Genomic DNA, 21090 nt, shown 5'->3' with positions numbered 1-21090 from the left:
TTTAATGTCTGAATGTCTTATTCTTTAGATTAGTGTATTTCCTACAATTCCAGATCCATGATTTAAAATACAAATATATCTCTGTCCTCAAGGTCCTCACACTTAAAGCACTTACAGCACCTAGAAACATCCTTTTCATATGTGTTTGTTTTCTTACTCACTTGGGCAGATGTTCCAAAAGCAAAAGAATATCATGAGAACTATCAAACCTCCTAGTTAAATTCTTATTTTAGATTATATTTTGCAAAAGGAGAAACTGTGCCTCTGAAAGGAAGGTCCACCCTTGTGCCCCCTGCATCTGCCCTGGGACTGGGTCCTGTGCTCTGTGGGTTCTCAGTCCCCACCCTGCAGTGAGATTCCTGTTGGGCTCACAGGGCATTTCCCTGGCAATGTCTCTGTCTAGGTTTATTGGTTGGCCCTTTGCTCCAGGCTCCCTTTACAGATGCCATGTGCTGTTGTAGCATGTTTTGACATAGTTAATTGCCCTTAATGATCAGTGTACCCTGAAGAGAGGACAAACGCAGCATTCTATGGAACCCCTGGGACCCCTCTCAGATCTCAAGCCTTTTCCAAAATGCTTTCTCCTTTAAAGGATTCTGGTAATCAAGACCCATCTGGAATGGGTTGTTCTAGTTTGCTAGCTGCCAGAAGGCAACACACCAGAGAAGGATTGGCTTGTAATAAAAGGGGATTTATTTTGTTAGTTCTTCAGAGGAAAGGCAGCTAACTTTCAATGAGGTTCTTTAGTACGTGGGAAGGCACAGGGTGATCTCTGCTGGCCTTCTCTCCAGGCCTCTGGGTTCCAACAACTTTCCCCCTTTCTGCATCTCCAAAGGCCTGGGCGGAGCTACAAGTGCTGAGTTAACGTATGCTGAGCTGCTTGGGCTGTGCTACCTTTAGCTCTCTCATTTAAGCACCAGCCAATTAAATCAAACATCATTCATTACAGCAGGCATGCCTCTTAGCCGACTGCAGATGTAATGAGCAACAGATGAGTTTCACATAACATTGGCTCATGTCCACAGCAACAAAACTAGGTACCTTCACCTGGCCAAGCTGACAACTGAATCTAACTACCACATGTGTGCAGTCACATCTCCCTCTATTCAAAAGTTAATACCCACAATTGGGTGAGTCACATATCCATGGAGATAAGCCTAATCAAGTTTCCAACCTATAGTACTAAATAGGGATTAGAAGAAAGGGTTGCTCCCACAAGATTGATTAGGATTAAAACATGGCTTTTCTAGGGTACATAAATCCTTTCAGACAGCACATTCCTCCCTCTGGACTCTAAAAAAGACATGTTTTTCTTATATATAAAATACATTCATTCCATCACAATATCAGAGAACCTTAAAGCATTTCTGTAACAATATGTGGTAGTTAGATTCAGTTGTCAGCTTGGCCAGGTGAAGGTATCTAGTTCTGTTGCTGTGGACATGAGCCAATGATATGTGAACCTCATCTGTTGCTCATTATATCTGCAGTCGGCCAGGAGGCATGCCTGCTGCAATGAATGATGTTTGACTTAATTGGCTGGTGCTTAAATGAGAGAGCGCAACGTAGCACAGCCCAAGCAGCTCGGCATACCTCATGCCAGCACTCACAGCTCAGCCCAGGCCTTTGGAGATGCAGAAAGGAATCACCTGGGGGAAAGTTGTTGGAACCCAGAGGCCTGGAGAGAAGGCCAGCAGAGACCATCCTGTGCCTTCCCACATAAGAAAGAACTTCAGTTGAAAGTTAGCTGCCTTTCCTCTGAAGAACTAACAAAATAAATCCCCTTTTATTAAAAGCCAATCTGTCTTGGGTGTGTTGCATTCCGGCAGCTAACAAACTAGAACACAATATAAATGCGATACAAAGTAGAAATAGAACAAAGTTAGTTACATGCATGGTCTGTCCTAAGGCAAAACTATCAACTGGCTCTTAACCTGTAAAACTCAGAACAAGTTATTTGCTGCCAACATACAAAGGAGGAATAGTCATAGGATACATATACCCACTTCCATATGGAGAAATTGGAAGGAACACAGGGGTCACTGGACCCAAGAAGTTTTGAAAACTGCAGGGCGATATGCATTAGATTTCAAAGTCTGAGAGTTATTTATCTTTGGGGCTTTAGAAAGCAGCAGTCCCACCCTTTCCAAAGGCCTATGGAGTGGCCTGCCTCTCTCCAAATGCAACCTTTGGGGACACTGGGGAGACCACCCTTTTCTCGGCTATACCCTCTCCAAGCATAGGGGCGGCACGTGGGCTCTCTGCCATTCCTGAGACACATGCTCATCCCCTCCATGTAGCAACCATGGTCTCCCCAATCCCCAAATGTGCTGCACCCTCTCCAAGGCCTGAGGTGGGTCAACTCTTCCACTGCAACCAAATGGAAAGCCCATCCTCTGTCTCTGGAACAAACTGTGTGGGTTCATTCTCCTGGCCTGACGTTTCTTGATTTTAGCTTCCATAATTCCGCCATGGAAATTATTTTACCTTCACATTCTGTTTTCTGAGCCCCCCAATCCAGACGGACAGTGGCTCCATTTATACAGGTCCCACAGCACTTGTTGTTGGCTTTCTATGTAGTAAACAAGGATCGTGCCCATCAGACAGCAGGAGTTTCCACAAATCCTTCCTGGATAACTCCAATCCTGGCTTTCTCTGAAATGGCTGACTGGTTATACATTTGGCCAAATTCTCATGTGGGGCACCATGCTCTGAGGTCTCCTTTCCTAGAAGCTCAGAATTTTCCAGAACATCAATTTCTGGTTTCTTTGTACCAAAGAATCCAGTTCTCAGCTTATCTCTTTCCTATTGCATTTTACTATAAGCTGTGAGGAGAAACCAGGCTACTTTTCACATTTAACGTGGAAATCTCATCTGCTAAATATCCAAGTTTATGGCTTTTAAAATCTGCCTTACAGTCAAAGCCACTAGGCAATTTTGCCAGATTATCTGCCATTTTAAAATGAGGATTGTCTTCCTTCCAGTCTATAGTGCCACATTTCTGTCTAAGGCCTTATCAGAGTTATCTTTAAAATCCACATTTCTATCAAGTCTTCTTAAAGCACTCTAGGCTTTCTCTATCACGCTCCTCAAAATTTCTCCAGAATCTTCCCCTTATCCATTTTAAAAGTCGCTCCAATGTGTTTGGTATTTGCAAACCACAGCAGCACCCCACTTCATTGGTACCAAAATCAGTTCTAATTTGCTAGCTGCCAGAAGACAATATATCAGAATAGAATGGTTTTTAAAAAGGGGGAATTTAATAAGTTGCTAGTTAACAGTTCTAAGGCCAAGAAAATATCCCAACTAAAGCAAGTCTATAAAAATGTCGAATTAAGGCATCCAGGGAAAGATATCCTGGTTCAAGAAGGCCGATGAAATTCAGGGTATCTCTCTCCACTGTAAAGGCACAAGGCAAAATAGCGATGTGTTCTAGCTTCCTCTCCAGGCCTCGTGCTTCATGAAGCTCCTGTGGGGGCATTCTCCTTCTTCATCTCCAAAGATCCCTGGCTAGTGGACTCTATAGTTATCTTGTCATTCTGGCAGCTCTCTCAGATCTCAAGCCTTTTCCAAAATGCTTCCTCCTTTAAAGGATTCTGATAATCAGGACCCACCTGGAATGGGTGGGGTCACATCTCCCTCTATTCAGAAGTCAATACCCACAATTGGGTGAGTCACATCTCCGTGGAGATAACCTCATCAAGTTTCAAACCTATAGTACTGAATAGGGATTAGAAGAAACTGGTTGCTCCCACAAAATTGATCAGGATTAAAACACAGCTTTTCTATGGTACATAAATCCTTTCAAACCAGCATACCGATACAATGAGCTCCAAACATCTAGAGGGAATCAGAGATCTTCCAGACTTTGTCATGAAGTAGACTGCAGCCTGTGGAGACTGGGTCATGATGCAGCCCCTCTCTAAGAACTGTTAAATTTGCCCAGTCACAAAAGCAGGCCAAATGCATCCCCAAAAGCCTACTGAGAGAAAAGAACAAATATGCTAACGGCTCTCTCAGAAAATACTTTTAAGAAAATGGGAGCTAGATCATAAGCCCTTATAGCAGCCATACTTAATAGCATGAAGTTGTAAACATATTTCTAGATTCTGAGACACTGAACTATATGTGTACCAACTGATATTTCCCTGGAAATATGAGTAACTCTATGACACCTAAAACCCAAAAATGGAGTGCTGCAGTCCTGAAGTTAGCATAGCTATATTTAATAACAAAATTAACCCAAAAAGAGATCAGGCCCCAATTAGAGTTTAAAACAAAGCAATCTGTCTGGGTTTCAGGTAAATTAGAATACATGGCAAGATACAGTATATATACCATCATGTAGTTTAGACCTTCACCTATTGTATAAGATCAAAGGCAGAGAGGTTTATTATGTCTAAAACCTAAATTTTCTGTAACATATAATCTAAATCGACTTACATGGATAGTTCATATAAACAATACATATGCCTGGAGTCCAGAATGGGTATGAGGCATTGTAATTCTGTATAGCTTAATATACAAGTATACATCTCAGACTATGGTGGGCTGATAATTAAAAAGTATGAGTCCCCTGAGGGTCTGAAAGGAAAAAAAAAAATATATATATATATATATATAAATGGAAGTATTAAATGTTCCTGTCTGGTAAACCCCAGGTTCCCTCTCAGCCACTGGGGACTCTCAAGAAAATAGGCCAAGCCCTAGATTTTGAGGTTTGCCCTTATAAAACCAAATTCTGTAGGGGAGAAGCTAAGACTCCCCATAAAGAGAACTAAGAGTTGCTTTTAGGTAGCCTCTTTGTTGCTCAGATGTGGCCTTTCTCTAAGCCCAACTCCGCAAGGAAAATTATTACCTTCCCCCCCTATGTGGGACATGACTTTCAGGGGTGAAAATCTCCCTGACAACATGGGTCATGAATCCAGGGATACGTGTGGCCCTGGAACCATGAGACTGACAACAACTTCCCACCCAAAAAGGGGAAAAAACTGTAATAAGGCATCAGTGACTAAGAGAGATCAAATGAAGTCAAGAGACTATTCTGGAGGCTACTATTATACAAGTGTCAGTTGGATAGTGATAACTACCATGGTTTGCTAAACCCTAACCAACATCACTCCAGTTGACTCTAAGAACACCTAGAGCGGTTTCATACATTAGGTTTGCTTTCCTAGAAAATATAATTTCTGGATAGTTCCTAGATCAGATAAATCCTGAAATTCAGAAGGACCAGTCTGTCCAAGATTATCAATTAATTACATCCCCCTATCCTTTAGTGTGGACACCCCTTTTCAGCATAAAAAAATGTAAAAATGGGCCTCACCTAAATCTCCCTAAAGGGAGAAGGCTCAAAGGAGAAGATGTGCAGATTTGAAAGGATTTATGTAACCTATAAAAGCCATGTTTTAATCCTGATTCATCTTGTAGGAGGAGCAGTTCCTTTTAATCCCTATTTAGTACTACAGCCTGGAAACTTGAGTTGATTGTTTCCATGGAAATGTGACCTACCCAATTGTGGGCTGTAACTTTTGATTAGATGGCTTCCATGGAGTTGTGACTCTACCCATTCCAGGTGGGTCTTGATTAGTTTACTGGAATCCTTTAAAAGAGGAAGCATTTCAAAGACAGAGACAGAGCTACAAGAGAGCCATGAGAATTGCGAGAGAGCCATGAGAATCCTGAGAGCCCACACAGCCAGAGACCTTTAAAGATGAAGAAGGAAAACACCCCTGGGGGAGCTTCATGAAACAAGAAGCCTGGAGAGAAACCTAGTTGATGTCACCATATTTGCCATGTGCCTTTCCAGTTGAGTGAGAAACCCTGAACTTCATCACCTTTTCTTGAGTTAAGGTAACCTCTTGTTGGTGCCTTAATTGGGACACTTTTATAGACTTGTTTTAATTTGGACACCTTCATGGCCTCAGAACTGTAAACCTGAAACTTAATAAATTTCCTCTTTTAAAAGCCGTTCTGTTTCTGGTATATCACATTCCAGCAGGTAGTAAACTAGAACAGAAGAGGTATAGCAGTGGTCTAAGAATTGGCAAAGTCCTTCAAAGGATTGGAGAAAAAAAAATGAAACTATTAAACTTTCCCATCTGGGAATACTATGACATTCTCTTAAACACTAGGGACTCCCAAGTTAGTAGGCCAAGCCCTTGATATTAAGGCATGCTTTTAAGAAACTTATTTCTGCAATGGAGAAGCTAAGGCTACTATAATTATGTCTAAGAGTTGCTTCAAAAGAATCTCTTTTGTTGTTCAGCTATAGCTGCTGCATGAAAGGTAACATGATATTTGTGGCCACTTAATTCAGAGGCTCATATCTGCAGACAACAAAGACTCCAGTGATATAAAAACAGAATATATTAGGAAAGTAACTAAAAGATTTTTAGAAATGCGACACAGCTATATCACCAGGTAGGACAGCACCAATACCCAAGAGGAACGCTGGGCAATTTCAGGGTCCGACTGGAAAAGCCCCAAGCAAAGTATCCTCCTCTTCACTCAGATAAGATTCTTTCTCTCTCTCTCTCTCTGTCTCTCTCTCTCTCTCTCATGAGATTTTAAAGTCTAACTACTTGCATTGCAGTTTATATAGTATCTTTACAAGAGTGGCTGGATTCCAATTAGCTTACATGACCAAGCCCAGGTGCTCCTCTGGGAACTGGCTAGGGACCAAAAGGAGTTTCCTGGGACCTGGATAACTTTATCAAAGTACATCTTCTTCCAGGAAGATAGCCAGTCCTCTCAGCTGGAGTGCACATTTCTACAATTTATTACCAAGGTCACACTATGGCAACATCAGTTGAGCATAACAAACTCTACAATTTATTCTTCCTCACAATAGCCTTTCTCCCTCTAAGCCCAACTCTACAAGTAAAAGCATTACCCTTTCCCCTATGTGGGACATACTGTCTAGGGATGTAAGTCTCCTTGGCAACATGGGACAAGACTCCCAGGGATGAGCCTGGCCCTGGCACTGTGGGATTGACAATGACTTTCTTACCCAAGGAGGTAAAAGAAATGTAACAAAATAGAGTATCAATAATTAATTGATAGAGCACAAATAAAGTTGAGAGGCTATTCTGGAGGCTACTCTTATGCAAATTTCTGTTAGATTTTCCTAACTGCAATGGTTTGCCAAACCCCAACCAACATCATTCCTGTTAAACCTAAAGAACACCCAGTGCTTTATCTGATATCCTACAAAGTTTCACATACTAAGTTTACTTTTCAGAAATACAAAACCTTCAGATGGCTCCTAGGCTAGGTAAGTTCTAAAACCAAGAGATGCCATTCCCTCCAAGAACATCAGCCAATTCCATTCCCCTATTCTATATTGCTGACCCCCTTTTGAACATGAAAAAAAGTTAGAATGCGCATAGTCCAAATATCCCTAAAGTTTGAGAAAAGGATCAAAGGAGGAGGAGGAGGAGGAGTTACAACAGAGATGTCAGAAGTCAATAAATGAGTAGGACTATTGAATCATCATATTGATATTTCTTTTTGGTTTCCAGTGTCTTGGAACAGCTAGAAGGAAAAACCTGAAATTGTAGAAGTGCAACACATACCAAACTTTGAAATCTGTTCTATAACTACTTGTTAAAATGCACTTTTGAAATGTATTGCTTTTGTGCATATATATTTCACAACAACAAAATGTTAAAAAAAATTAAGTTCGTATTTTATCAAAAATTATTGTTATAGATATATGGTATTAAATTTAGGCCATTGGAAATCACAAAGAAAATACATGATAAATGTATACAGAAAAAAATGAGAAGGGGCTCTATGCTGGTTTGAAAGTATTACCCCAGAAAAGCCATGTTTTAATCCTGATCCAATCTTGTGGAAGCAGCTTTTTCTTTTAATTCTGATTGAGCACTGTAGGTTGGGAAACTGATTACCTTATGTCCATGAAGATGTGATACACCAATTGTGGGTATGGCCTTTGATTAGAAATGATATAACAGAAATGTTATATCACTCCATTTCAGATGGGTCTTGATTAGTTTACTGGAATCCTTTAAAAGAGGAAACATTTTGAAGAGAGTCAGAAATGACAGAAGCCTTAGCGCCCAGAGCTAACACAGATGCCAACATTTGGAAAACAGAGACATGGATGTCTGGAGATGCCTGGAGCCAGCAGACAAAACCTGGAGAAAGCCAAGGGAAGCCAAGAGATGAAAGCCAGACCTGGAGAAGCAAAGTGAGGAACCCCAACAGGAAGAGAGGCTGAAAGCATCAGAGCCCAAGAGCAAGAGACCAGCAGATGCTAGCCACGTGACTACCCAAGAAAGGTACTTTTCTTGAATTAAGGTATCTTTCCCTGGATGTATTAGTTGGACGATTTTAGAGACTTAAAACTGTAAACTTGCAACTTATTAAATATGCCTTTATAAAAGCCATTCCAATTCTGGTATATTGTATTCTGGCAGTTTGCAAGCTAACAGTGACACAAAACAAAAAAATCAAATAAATATGAAAGACGATATTAACAAAAGAATTAAGGAGAACATGATGACATACAAATGGCAAATAATAAAATGGCATTTTAAAGTTCTGCATTATCAGCAGTTACTTTCAGTGTAAACGGATTAAATTCCCATTAAAAGGCAGAGATTGGCAGAATGAATGAAAAAGCATGATCTAATTAAATGCCACTTACAAGACATTTAACTTAAATTGAAAGACACAAAAAGGTGAAGGTGAAAGGATGGAAGAACAATGAAAAACACAAACAGGAAGCAAAAGAGAGATGGAGCAGGAATACTATTAGCAGATTAAAATTGTTACAAGGAACAAAGAATGTTACTATATATAAAAAGGGGTTAATTCAACAAGAGGACTTAACAATTATATATATATATATATGCACTTAAGGGCAGAGCCCCAAAATTGATGGTGCAAATATTGAGAGATTTGAAGTGAAAAATAATTAAACATTAATAGTAGGAGATCTCAATATACCATTTTCATAAAGAATAGAATATCGAGACAGAAAAGCAATAACGAAATAGAAGATTAGAAAGATATTATTAACCAACTAACCCTAACAGATATTTAGAGAGAGAGAACACTTTACCTAACAGCAGAATAATACACATTCTTTTCTATGGCACGTGAGTTATTCCCAGGGTAGATCTTATGTATGATCAAAAATCAAGTGTCAACAAATTCAAAAATACAGAAATCATACAAATTAGCTTCTCTAACCACAATGAAATAAAGCTAGAAATCAGTCAGGGAGTTAGGACTTGAAAATTCATAAATAAGTGGAAATAAACTCAAACAATAAGTTAAAAAAGAAAGCACAGGGGAAATTAGCAAGTATCTTGAGGGATGAAAATGAAAACACAATGTACCAAAAGTTCTGGGTTACATCAAATGCAATTTTGAGATGAAATTTTACACCTCACATTAAAAAAGAAAGACTCATCTCCCCAGGCAGATGTGGGAGGCTGGAATCACCCAGAACTTCCTTTCGCCCTTAGCAGGCTGGAATTGTGAGTAGCTTCTGTGTAGATGACACTGACCTTCTCGGGGGCAGCTGGGTTGGTATAGTCCCCACCGTGGTGCCCATGGGGCATCTGCCAAGCCACCCTCTCCCATGGTCCCTGGGCACCTACCTCCCACAGTGTCCCCAGGTGAGAAGAAAACCCCAGACCCAGAGGCATGGGGCAGGGACAGTAGGTATGTACCCGGCATCCATTAAGAAGTTAGAAAAAGCAAAGCAAATTTAATCTAAATAAATAAAAGAACAGAAATAATACAGATAACTGTGAAAATTTTGGAAATAAAAGTAGAAAAAAAAAGCTGGGTCTTTGAAAAATGAATAAAATTAATAAACACATAGCTGGACAGATTAAGAACACAGGAAACACTATTACAATATTGAGGATGAAAGAAGGGAATATAACTAGACCTAAAGTCATTAAAAGGAAAGTAAAGGAATATTATGAACAATTTCATGGAACTAAATGAAACCATTTAGACAAACTGGAAAATTTCATTAAAATACACAAATTACCAAAACTGACAGAAGAAACCAATAATCTGAACAGCCCAGTGAAGAAATTAAATTTGCAACTAAATATTCCCATATGGAAAACTCGAGGCCCAAATGATTTCTGTGCTAAAATCTATGAAACATTTAAAGGGAAAACAATGACAATCTTCTCCAAACATTTTAGAGAAATAAAAGAGGAGAGAATTCTTCAGAACTAATTTTACAAGATAGCCTAACTTTAATAATCAAACCAGGCAATGATATTGAGAAACAAGAGAAATTTTGGAGTTCATTACATTTTTTATATCCTGATTGTAAAATGGTGGTTTCATGACTGCTGGCATTTGTTAAACTCAGATCATATACAAAAAAAGTGTAAAATTAAGCCTCATTAATTAAAAATGTGGAACATACGCCTATCTCTTAGCCAACACAGCAAACAAACTCACTGCCCTCCTCTTCTCTTTGTGGGACATGACCCCCAGGTGTGTAAACCTCCCTGGCACCATAGGACAGAAATCCTAGAATGAAGGGGGACTCAGCATCAAGAGATTGAGAAAGACTTCTCTGCCGAAAGGGGGAAGAGAGAAATGAGACAAAATAAAAGTGTTATTGGCTGAGATTTCAGAGTCAAGAGGTTATCCTGGAGGTTATTCGTATGCTTTATAAAGATAACCCCTTTTTACTTTAAGGTGTATTAGAGAGTCTAGAGGGAAGTGCCCGAAACTGTAGAGCTGTCTTCCAGTAGCCATGTTTCTTTAAGATGATTGTATACTGATATAGCTTTTGCAAAGTAACTGTGTGATTGTGAAAACCTTGTTCTGATGCTCCTTTTATCTACAGTATGGACAGATGAGTAAAAAAATATGGATTAAAAATAAATAAATAATAGGGGGAACAAATGTTAAAATAAATTGAGTAGAAGAAAATACTAGTGGTCAATGAGAGGGAGGGGTAAGGGGTATGGTATGTATGAGTTTTTTCTTTTTCTTTTTCTGGAGTGATGTAAATGTTCTGGGAAATGATCATGGTAATGAATATACAATTATGTGATGATATTGTGAACCACTGATTGCATATCAAGTATGGAATGTTCATATCTTAAGAAACTTCATGCTGTATGTTGAATGGTTTTATTAATAAAATTTTTTTTTAAATGTGGTACATATATGCAATGGAATATTAGGCACCCATAAAAAGGAATGAAGATCTGATAATTGTGACAACATGGATGAACCTTGAAGACATCATGCTGAGTGAAATAAGCCAGACACAAAGTAAGAATCTAGAATCTAGATTAAAAAGAGGTGTGTTGGGGTGCGGAATAGGGAGACAAGGCTTAAAAACAAAAGAAACTTCCGAGCCCTGGAAGACAAGAGATCTGTCGCCAGAACAAAAAAAAACGGGGAGGGGGCAATCAAGAGTAGAGGATCTTGGAGACACTGATGCACAAACTCCTATCAGTGATCGAAAAGGCTTAGGCTGGCAGCAGCTTCCCTTCCTATACCCATTGTTCTAACCCCTGGTCCTTTTTGGCTCCTTTAACCAGAGAGGACAAAGACAAGTGCTGAATAGAAATTCCATGGCTACTGCCTAAGAGAATAAAGCAAGACCTTCAAAACCATCTGGCAGTGTTGAGCCCTTGAAAGGGTGGGGAGAATGTCAGTGAAAATGACAAAAGTGATTCCTGTTTCAGATTAACCAGGAAGGTATAGATCTGGTGACCATGTGTTCTGTTTTGTGTCTTCTGTTCAAACATCCAGACAACACACTTGTTCTCAAAATGGACCAAATTTGTCTGATAAACCCAACTATCAGACTTCCAGCTCAAGTCAAGATTAGAGTAACCCCATTCCTCACCAGTCCTCCCATTTATATCAAACACCCTTGGACATCATACAATAAACAAATACAGGAAAGGTTCTGAATTCTGGCAAGAAAAAGGTGAGTCGGCTAGGGACCTCAGGACTTGAGGGAAAATGTGGCGCTGAGCTAGCTCCCTGTGCCTCCCACATAGCCCAAGTTGGGGGGCTAGAGAAGGCCACAAGCCAGAAGCAAGAGGTGCAGACAGAGGACTGCCCCTCTCACCAAATGGTTAAAAAAAAGGCACAAGAAAAATGATTTGATAATATAAGCTAGGAATAAAAGAGAATTACCTTTAACAAAGACTTGCAAAAACCATTATAGCAAAACTAGAAGGATTCTGTTTAAAAGTACAATGCTCGTTATCACGATTTATAAACAATCTTTTCTAGAAGTCCTATCCAAGACATTAAGTTGACCAGAGATTACCATTATGCAGACTGAATTATATCTAAAAACTCCAAGGAATCTACAGATTAATTCTTAGAGTAACAGAGTTTAAGAAGATTGAAGGAAATTAGACAAGTATACAAATGAGGAGTTTCATAAAGTTTAGTGTATTAATTTTAGTAACTTATTTTCATCAAAAGATTTTTTTCATGTAAAGAAAGTGAAAAGCAAGTCATAAACTGGGATATTTATGATATTAACTAATAAGCATCAGTATCTAGACTATATGAAGATTAAAATTCATTTTAAAAAAATAATAGAGAAAAATAAGAAAAAGATGTGAAAAAGCATGTCACAAAAAAAGGAAACATGAAGGGCCCATAAACATACCAAAATGTGCTCAGATTTACTGAGAACCAGAGAAATGCAAATTTAGGTCACTGGATACAATTTTACACTTACCAGATTTTATTTTATTTTAAATTTAATAAAATTTAAAAGGATGTAGAATAGTATTATACACTGTTGAAGTGGTTCTATCATTTTGGAAAACACAATTTGGTTTTAAAATACGACGTTGAACAATGTAGTATTTATTTCCCAGCAATTCTATTACAAGGGAAATACCCCAGAAAACCCTTGCTATTTATAAGCCCAGAAGATATGTGTAAGAATCATTTCTGTTCCTAGTCCCTCTTCCTTTGTTATTTCTCTCTGTACTCTGTTGTTTAAGGACCCCAGGATCTTCAGTGGCATGACCAGTGAAATGCTTCTAGCACCTGGGGCTGCTGACTTTTGAGGCCAGGATCTGTCCATTCTTCTGGTGGACCTGCCTGTTGCTTCCTATGAAATGGAGCTCGAAGGGTATTAAGGAATGACGAGAAAGAAAGACAGACAGACACACGGGCTCAGGAGGTCTGAAGCTTAAGTTTACATCAGACATCAGACAATTTTATTTTTAACCAGATCCTGGTTATATAGTGCAGGATGACAATAGGCATGCATGCATTTCCTGAGGGAACAAAGTTTATCTTTCAGTATTCTTCCTTCGTACTTAAAATAACCATTTGGGGTAAACAAACATTCTCTTCCTCCTAGACTGTCTTACATAAATCAGATAACATAAAGCAGCTTACTGCCACCACCACCCTAATGCCATCTACTCCCAAGTAGTTCTGCAGGTCTTATGTTAATCCTATCTGCTACACCTGCCAGTCTTTTCTTTTGAGCTGGGAGTAGTGCAGAAAGGACACCTCCTTTCTAAGGAGCCTCAGAAGAGGCCTCTGCCCCAGGTCAGCTGGGCTTCTGACCTCCTCTCCTGGAGCTCACTTCGCAGTCACTGCTGGGGCAGGGGGCCATGCATATCAGAGGCACGGGTAGGGAGAGGTCTGGGTCTCTTCCTTTCCCAGCTGCATTCTAACGCAGGATGCCTCAGTCACTGGCCTCCATGCTCATCTTCTAAGGCAGCAACCACTGTTCATCTCGCTCCAGTTCCACAAGATCCCACCTTTTGCCCTCATGGGTTTTTGCCTTTATAAAAGCCCTGGAAGAGGAGGCAAATCTGCCATATTTAACAAGTACTCTTGTATATTAAATTCTAAACTTTGCCAGGGTTGCAAAGAGAGTTGCCCAACAGGGGAAGCCACTTTGCTGAGGTTTATTGGGCCAACAATTTCAGGTGCTTGAGGTTAGAGATTTGGTTTCTCCTGGGTCGGAAAAGTGAATTCCAAGCTTAGGACTGGGTCCATCACGTAGCAACTGGCCAGAGCAGCTTTCCCAAAACTCGGAATGACCAGTCTAAGTCTCTGAAAAAAGTTCAGGGACTACGGAGACCTGCAGAACCTTTAAGACGGATTGGCTTCACAGGCCCCATGAACTGGGTTGAAGTTCTACCTGCTGTGTATCACCGAATCTACGATTCCATCGGTTTTAAGATGTACGATTATTTCCAGAGTCAGTAAGGAGCACAAAATCCTGCCAATACAGCAAGAACACACCATTCATTGTTAGACAGGTCCTGGCTTTCAGAGATGATATGATGCAAAGAAAACGCACCTTAAAATCGAAGAAATATGGCGGTTCTTTCTTCAGTTTTCTTCCAGTGATGGTTTAGGGAAATGGCTGCGGCTGAGGAAGATCCTTCGCCCAGAGAGAGGCCGCCTTCCTTCTCCCCATTCACTGCTGAGACGGTGCGGCGACATCGGAAGCGCGTTCCTTTCCTGCTTCCGCTTCCTGGGACGAAAGCCCAAATATCGCGAGAATTGCATGCTCCAGGGAGTCTCTGCTAGCGCCGGGATCCGGTGAGTCTAGTACTGGAGCAGCCGGGCCTCTGGGGTGGACGCGAGACAGCGACGGCGGGCACAGCTCGCGTAGGTGAGTCCGCAGTTCCCGAGGGCCGCCCTTCGAATGACCGGAGCGTGTCGCTGCCGGCCCGGGGCGCAGAGAGCCTCCCAGAGGCGAGGCGGCCGGACCGGAGCGGGCTCTTCAAGAGCCTTCCCCGCCCTTCGTGGGAAGTGGGGTGGGGGAAGGGGGAGGGAGTGCGGTCCAGCACCCAGCCGCGGATACCAGGTAAAAGTGTTTAATTATGTTATTTTATTTTCCATCATTAAAAACCAGCTTGTAGGGTGCACGAATGGTTCAGTGGTAGAATGCTCGCCTTTCATGCGGGAGACGCGGGTTCGATTCCCGGACCATGCACTCCCTAGCCCCCAAAAAACTTGTAGCGTTGTTGTTCTGATAATGCAGTAAGGTTTCGAAAAGAGAGCATGTAATGAAAATTGTGAGCCGTCGCTCTTATTCTAGGTGATTGAAGGTACTTTATCGGTCTGTTGGATTGCTAGTTCAAATCATCCACGTGGTTCTTATCTATTTGCATACATTTTTCTAACTGGATAAAAACTTCCCAAAGGTGACTTAACTTTTTTTTTTTTTTTTTTAAAGCATGGGAGGTTTCAGGTCTCAGAAAAACAACTTTTAAAATGGACTCCGTGAACCAGGAGTCCTTCAGCTTCTTTCGCAGAGCCTGATGTTTGAGGGCAGAGCAGTGTGTCAGGAACCCCAGCAAGGAATCACATCGTTTAAGTTAACCAGCCCCCGCCCGGTCGCGGGACCACGCACCGCCTAGTGGGCCCCTCCCGGCGTCACTGCACCTTTGAAACAGCTCTCAGAGCCAAGAGCCTGCCGTTTTCAGGCTCCCACGTGCTTTCTCCCTTTTGCTCTCTCATCTACCTTTTCCCTGCTTCCTCACCTCAGTAAATCTTTTCCGCTTAGATTTGCTGTCCTGGGTGGATTCCTTAAGGACTCGGTACCTAACAGGAGGATTATCAGGTCATAATAATTCTCACTTGAAGCCTTTACATACGTCTTAAAAAATTCTCTTCACTTAGATGTGCTAACTCCTTATTTCTCACAGAGTGTAACACAGAAGATAGTGATAAATGAGAAATCTTAGGTCATAGTCATTATCTGGGTCCCCAGGTCAACAGTTATAAGCTTAAGTAAAAGGTAGGTAGGTCCTCTTATTATTCCCACTTGACAGAAAATGAGGGCATTGGAAGGCCAAGTCACCCAAACTCTCACCTTGTATTCATGTTTTCTCCTGTAGCTTTCCTTCTGGTAACGTAAATCATTCTAGTTTTCCTCTTTCAACTGTACTCAAACTCAGCTTTCTAATTATACTTTTAGTATTGTGCTACCTGTTAGGCATGGCGTCGTTAAGGAATCCATGTGGGACAGCTCGCCAAAGCTTAACGGATTTATTGAAGAGAGAAAAAAGAAAAAGCAGAGAAAAAGGCAGGCGGGAGCCAGCGAAAGGAAGGAAAAATGGCTCCCTCCCTTTGTTCTGGAAGCTGCCTTTTAAAGGGAAGGTGACCCCAGGAGGGGAGGGTACCTCTACCTGGTGCATTGTTTCCTGACTGAATGGGAGTTTGTAACCTGCCAAGGACATTGTGGAGGGGGACTGAAGGGAGCTTTGCGTCAAGAGTTCCTTTTGCTAGACCTAACACTACACATCACACAATATTGTGCTGTCCATACCGAACATTTACGCTCAACCTTAATAAGTATGCTATACTCCTTAACCATCAGTTGCCCAGTTGCTACAGTCTTCCTATCTCCAGACACCTGTGCTCTCAGAATTAACCCCCAGATTTTGCTCATTATATTTAGTTCATATTAGTGAGACTATACAATATTTGACCTTTTCTTTCTGGCTTACTTTATGCAGTGTAATGTCATCCAGGATCATCTACATTGTTTCATGCATCATGACTTCATTCCTTCTTACCGCTGCACAATATTACGTCGTTTGTTTATCCACTCACCAGGTGGACATTTGGACTGTTTGCCTCTATTGGCAATAGTGAATAATGCCACTGTTAACATTGGCATGCAAATGTCTATTCATGTCCCTGCTTTCAGTCATATATGCCTAATAATGGGATTACTGGATCACATAACGATTTTTACTTAGCTTCTTGGGGAATGACCATACTGCCCTCCAAAGTGGCTGCACCATTTACATTCCCACCCACAGTGAATAAGTGTACCTATTTCTCCACATGCTTTCCAGAACTAGTAGTTTTCTATTTTTTGGCAATGGCCATTCCAGTATGTGTGAAATGGTATTTCAGTGTGATTTTGGTGTGTAGTTCCCTGACAGCTAGTGAAGTTGAGCATTTTGTCATATGCTTTTTAGCCATTTGTATTTCTTCTTTGGAAATGTGTCTATCCCTTTTGCCAGTTTTATCATTGCAAATTTTATTGAGATGTATTCATAAATCATATAATCCATCCAAAGTAGGCAGTGTTTCACAGCATCATCACCTAGGTGAGTAATCATCACCACATTCAATTTTCATTGCTCCAAAATGAAAAATTAATAGTAATATAAAAAGAAAATTCATTTGTGTTTCCTCCTTGGGAACGTATCTATCCATGTCTTTTGTCCATTTTTTGTTTGTTTGGGTTGTTTTTTTATTGTTGAGTTGTAGGATTTTTTAATATATTCTAGATATTCAGTGCTTCTTGGATATTCAGTGCTTCAGTTGCGTTGTAGGATTTTTTAATATATTCTAGATATTCAGTGCTTCTCGGAAACTTGGATAGTTTCCGAATATTTTCTCCCATTGACTAGGCTGCGTTTTTACTTTCTTGACGAAGTCCTTTAATGCACAAAAATATTCCATTTTGTGGAGATCCCGTTGATCAATTTCTTCTTTCATTGCTTTTCCTTTGGGTCTAGGGTCCAGAAAAGCACCTTCTACTACAAGATCTTTAAGATATTTCCCTACATTTTCTAATAGAATTTTATGTTCCTAACTCTAATGTTTTAGGACTTTGATCCATGTCGAGTTAATTTCTGTATAACATATGAGATGGGGATTCTTTTCATTCTTTTAGAGATGGATATCCAGTTCTCTCAGCACCATTTCTTAAAGAGGCTGCTCTGTACCAGTGGTGGACTCAGTCTCCTAATCAGAAATTAATTGGCCAGAAATGAGAGGGTCTTTTCTGAGTTTTCACTTGAATTCCTTTGACCAGCATGACTAACCTTAAGCCAGTACTATGCTATTTTGACCACTGTAGCTTTGTAATATACTTTAACATCAGAAAGTGTTGTTTCATTTTTCTTTCTCAAGAAAATTCAACTTCATTTTTCTTTCTCAAGATGTTTTTAACTGTTTGGGGCATATGGCCCTTCCAAATAAATTTTATTATTGGTTTTACTATATCTGTAAAGTAAGCTGTTGGGATTTTGATAGGTATTGTGTTGAATCTGTAGATCAATTTGGATAGAATTGACATCTTTATAACATTTAACCTTCCACTCCATGAACATAGAATGTCGTTCCACCTTTTTAGGGCTTTGAAAATTTTTTTAAGCAATGTATTGTAGTTTTCTGTTTTCAAGTCCTTTACATCCTTGGTTAAGTTTATTCCTAGATATTTGATTCTTTTAGTTGCTTTTATAAATGAATTCCTTTTTTCTTGATTACCTCCTTAGATAGCTCATTACCACTGTATAGAAACTCCATTGATATTTTTTCATGTTGGTCTTGTATCCTGTCACTTTGCTGAACTTGTTTATTAGCTCAAGTAACTTTGTCATGTTTTTTTTCTGAATATTCTAAATACAGGATCGTGTCATCTGCAAACAGAAGGAAGTTTTACCTTTTCCTCTCCAATTTGAATGCCTTTTATTTCTTTTTCTCCCCTAATTGCTCTAGCTAGAACTTCCAGGAAATGTTAAATAACAGTGATAATAATGGGCATCCTTTTCTTGTTCCAGATCTTAGAGGGAAGAATTTCAATCTTTCCTCATTGAGTATGATGATAGCTGTGGGCTTTTCAAATATTTCCGTTATCATGTTGAAATTTCCTTCAATTCCTGTCTTTTGAGTGTTTTTATGAAGAAAGGATGTTTGATTTTGTCAAATGGTTTTTCCGAATTGATCAAGATGATCCTGTGTTTTTTTCCCCTTAGATTTGTTAATATGGTGTATTATATTAATTGACGTTTTTCTCTTGAATCTCTCTTGCATACCTGGGATAAAAACCCACTTGATCATGGTGCATAATACTTTTAACATGTTATTGGATTGACACTGCAAGTATTTTGTTGATATTTTATATCTATATTCCTTAGAGAAATTGGTCTGTTTTCTTTTTTTTTAACTGTAAGCTCTCCTTTTATTATCTTTTAATTCAGTTTATGCAAAAATTTGTATTTGTAAAAGAATTCAAGTTTACTGAATAAAAGGCATTTTTATGGTTTTTAAAGCTATTAAAGCAAAAAAGGTTGCTTTAGTAAATTAAATAATGTTTATATTCCAATAAATGTACATTTATACGAAAAAATGAACTGAAAAAGAAGCTGCTTGTATGAGGTCACTACAAAGCAGATTTACATGCAGAAACCAATTGGTAGAAAAATGCAAGAAAGTTTCTATGTGATCCCACCAGGGGTGCCCTTTCCTGATCATAAGAAACCTAAATTTTTTAGAGTTTAGAGCTATTAAGTATATAGAAGCAAAACACAAAAATACTTTAAGTAAAACCATTAATTTTAAGCGAAAAAAGTATGTTTTCTATTCTTGGCAGAAATTAAAATTTTTTCCAGTAGAACCAAAACCTCCTGAGCCCCTTTCAGTGACATCCAAATATTGAACTTCCTCTATTTCTGGATAAAAAATCTGTTCACAAATCAGCTGTGCACTTCGATCACCCTTTTTCACTTCAAAGTTTTCTTTTCCAAAATTAAATACCTCACCAGCAATGTTCCCTCTATACTTCTTCTATGACAGCAGCTTCTACATCTATGAAACGTATTGCAGCAAGTCAGAATGTGATTTTGTTGATGTTCCCTGTTGTTGTTTTGTTCTTAATTTCATTTATTTCTCCTTTAATCTTTATTTCACTCCTTCTGTTTGCTTTGGGTTTGCTCATCTTTTTCTAATTCTCCAGGTGTGCAGTTATGTCTTTGATTTTATTTCTTTGTTTTTCTTTTAATGGAGCTATTTGGGGCAATTAATTTCCCTCTCATCACTACCTTTGCTGCATCCCATAAGTTTTGGTATTTTGTGTTCTCCTTTTCCTTTGCCTTGAGGTATTTGCTGATTTCTCTCTAATTTTTTCTTTGACCTACTGTATATAAGTGTGCCTTGTATTAGCCTCCATAAATTTGTGAATTTTCCATTCCTCCTCCTGTTACTGATCTTCAGCTTCATTTCAGTATACCACAGAAAGGGTTTTGTGTGAATTCAACCTTTTAAAATTTATTAAGATCTGATTTGTGACCCAACAGATAGTCTTTCTTAAAGAACAATCTATCAGCGCTTGTGAAGAATGTATATCCTGCTGTTTTGAGGTACAATGTTCTATAAATGCCTTTTAAGTCTAGTTCATTTAACATATTACTCAAGATCTCTATTTCATTATTGATCCACTTTCTAGATCCTCTTTCCATACATGAGAGTGGTTTATTGCAATCTCCAGTTATTATTGTGGAGATGTTTATTTCTCCTTCCAGTGTTGCCAGCGTTTCCTTCATGTATTATTGGGCACCCTGGTGAGGTGCATAAATTGTTCTTTCTACTTGGTGGATTGCCTTTTTTATTAATATGTGGGGTTCTTCTTTGTGTTTTTTAACATTTTTGCATTTAAAATTTATTTTGTCTGATATTAGTATAGCTACTTCAGATTGTTTTTGGTTACTGCTTGTGTAGAGTATCTTTCCAACCTTTCAATTGCAACCTCCTGTCCTTCGGTCTAAAGTGAGTCTCTTATAGACATCATATAGATGGATCATGTTGTATTTTCCATTCCAGTAGCCTGTGTCTTTTGATTGGGTAGTTTAACTTATTGTCTAATATTGCTCCTGTAAAGGCAGTACTTTCTTCAGCCATTTTATCCTTTGCATTTTATGTCATATCTTGTGTTTTCTCTTTTTACCTTTTTTAGTTATCCCTACTGATAGACATCATTTCTACACTCACCTCCAGTCCTGTTTTTCTATATCCTTTCAGTATTTTTTGTAGAGTAGATCACTTGTTAATGGATTTTCCAGTTCCTTTTTATCTGTGAATATTTTAAACTGCCCCCTCTTTTGAAGTTTTGATGGATATTGAATTCTTGGCAGGCAGGCTTTCTTTCTTTGAGTATCTTAAATACTTCATGCTTTCTTGCCTCTCTTTTTTCAGTTAAGAAATCCACAGTTAGGTTTTGGTTTTCCTAACATATGCTGAATTGCTTTTCTCTTACTGCCTCTAGAATTCTTTCTTTCTCTTTGGCATTTGACAGTCTGATTAGTAATTGTATTGGAA

General features: G+C 39.3%; 1 protein-coding gene across 1 annotated transcript in view; it reads left to right on the top strand.

Moving 5' to 3' along the window:
* Positions 1 to 14509: 14509 nt before the first annotated feature.
* Positions 14510 to 21090, top strand: part of LOC143681244 (uncharacterized) — a 29873-nt gene continuing 23292 nt past the window's right edge. The window contains exon 1 of the mRNA XM_077158093.1: positions 14510 to 14641. The gene's annotated coding sequence lies outside the window, so the exon portion shown is untranslated. The remainder of the gene's footprint in view (positions 14642 to 21090) is intronic.

Source organism: Tamandua tetradactyla, chromosome 4 (assembly GCF_023851605.1).
Source record: "Tamandua tetradactyla isolate mTamTet1 chromosome 4, mTamTet1.pri, whole genome shotgun sequence".
NCBI classification, from domain to species: domain Eukaryota; kingdom Metazoa; phylum Chordata; class Mammalia; order Pilosa; family Myrmecophagidae; genus Tamandua; species Tamandua tetradactyla.
The sequence above is the reverse complement of the archived record's forward strand: the minus strand, read 5'-3'. Positions and strand labels throughout refer to the sequence as shown.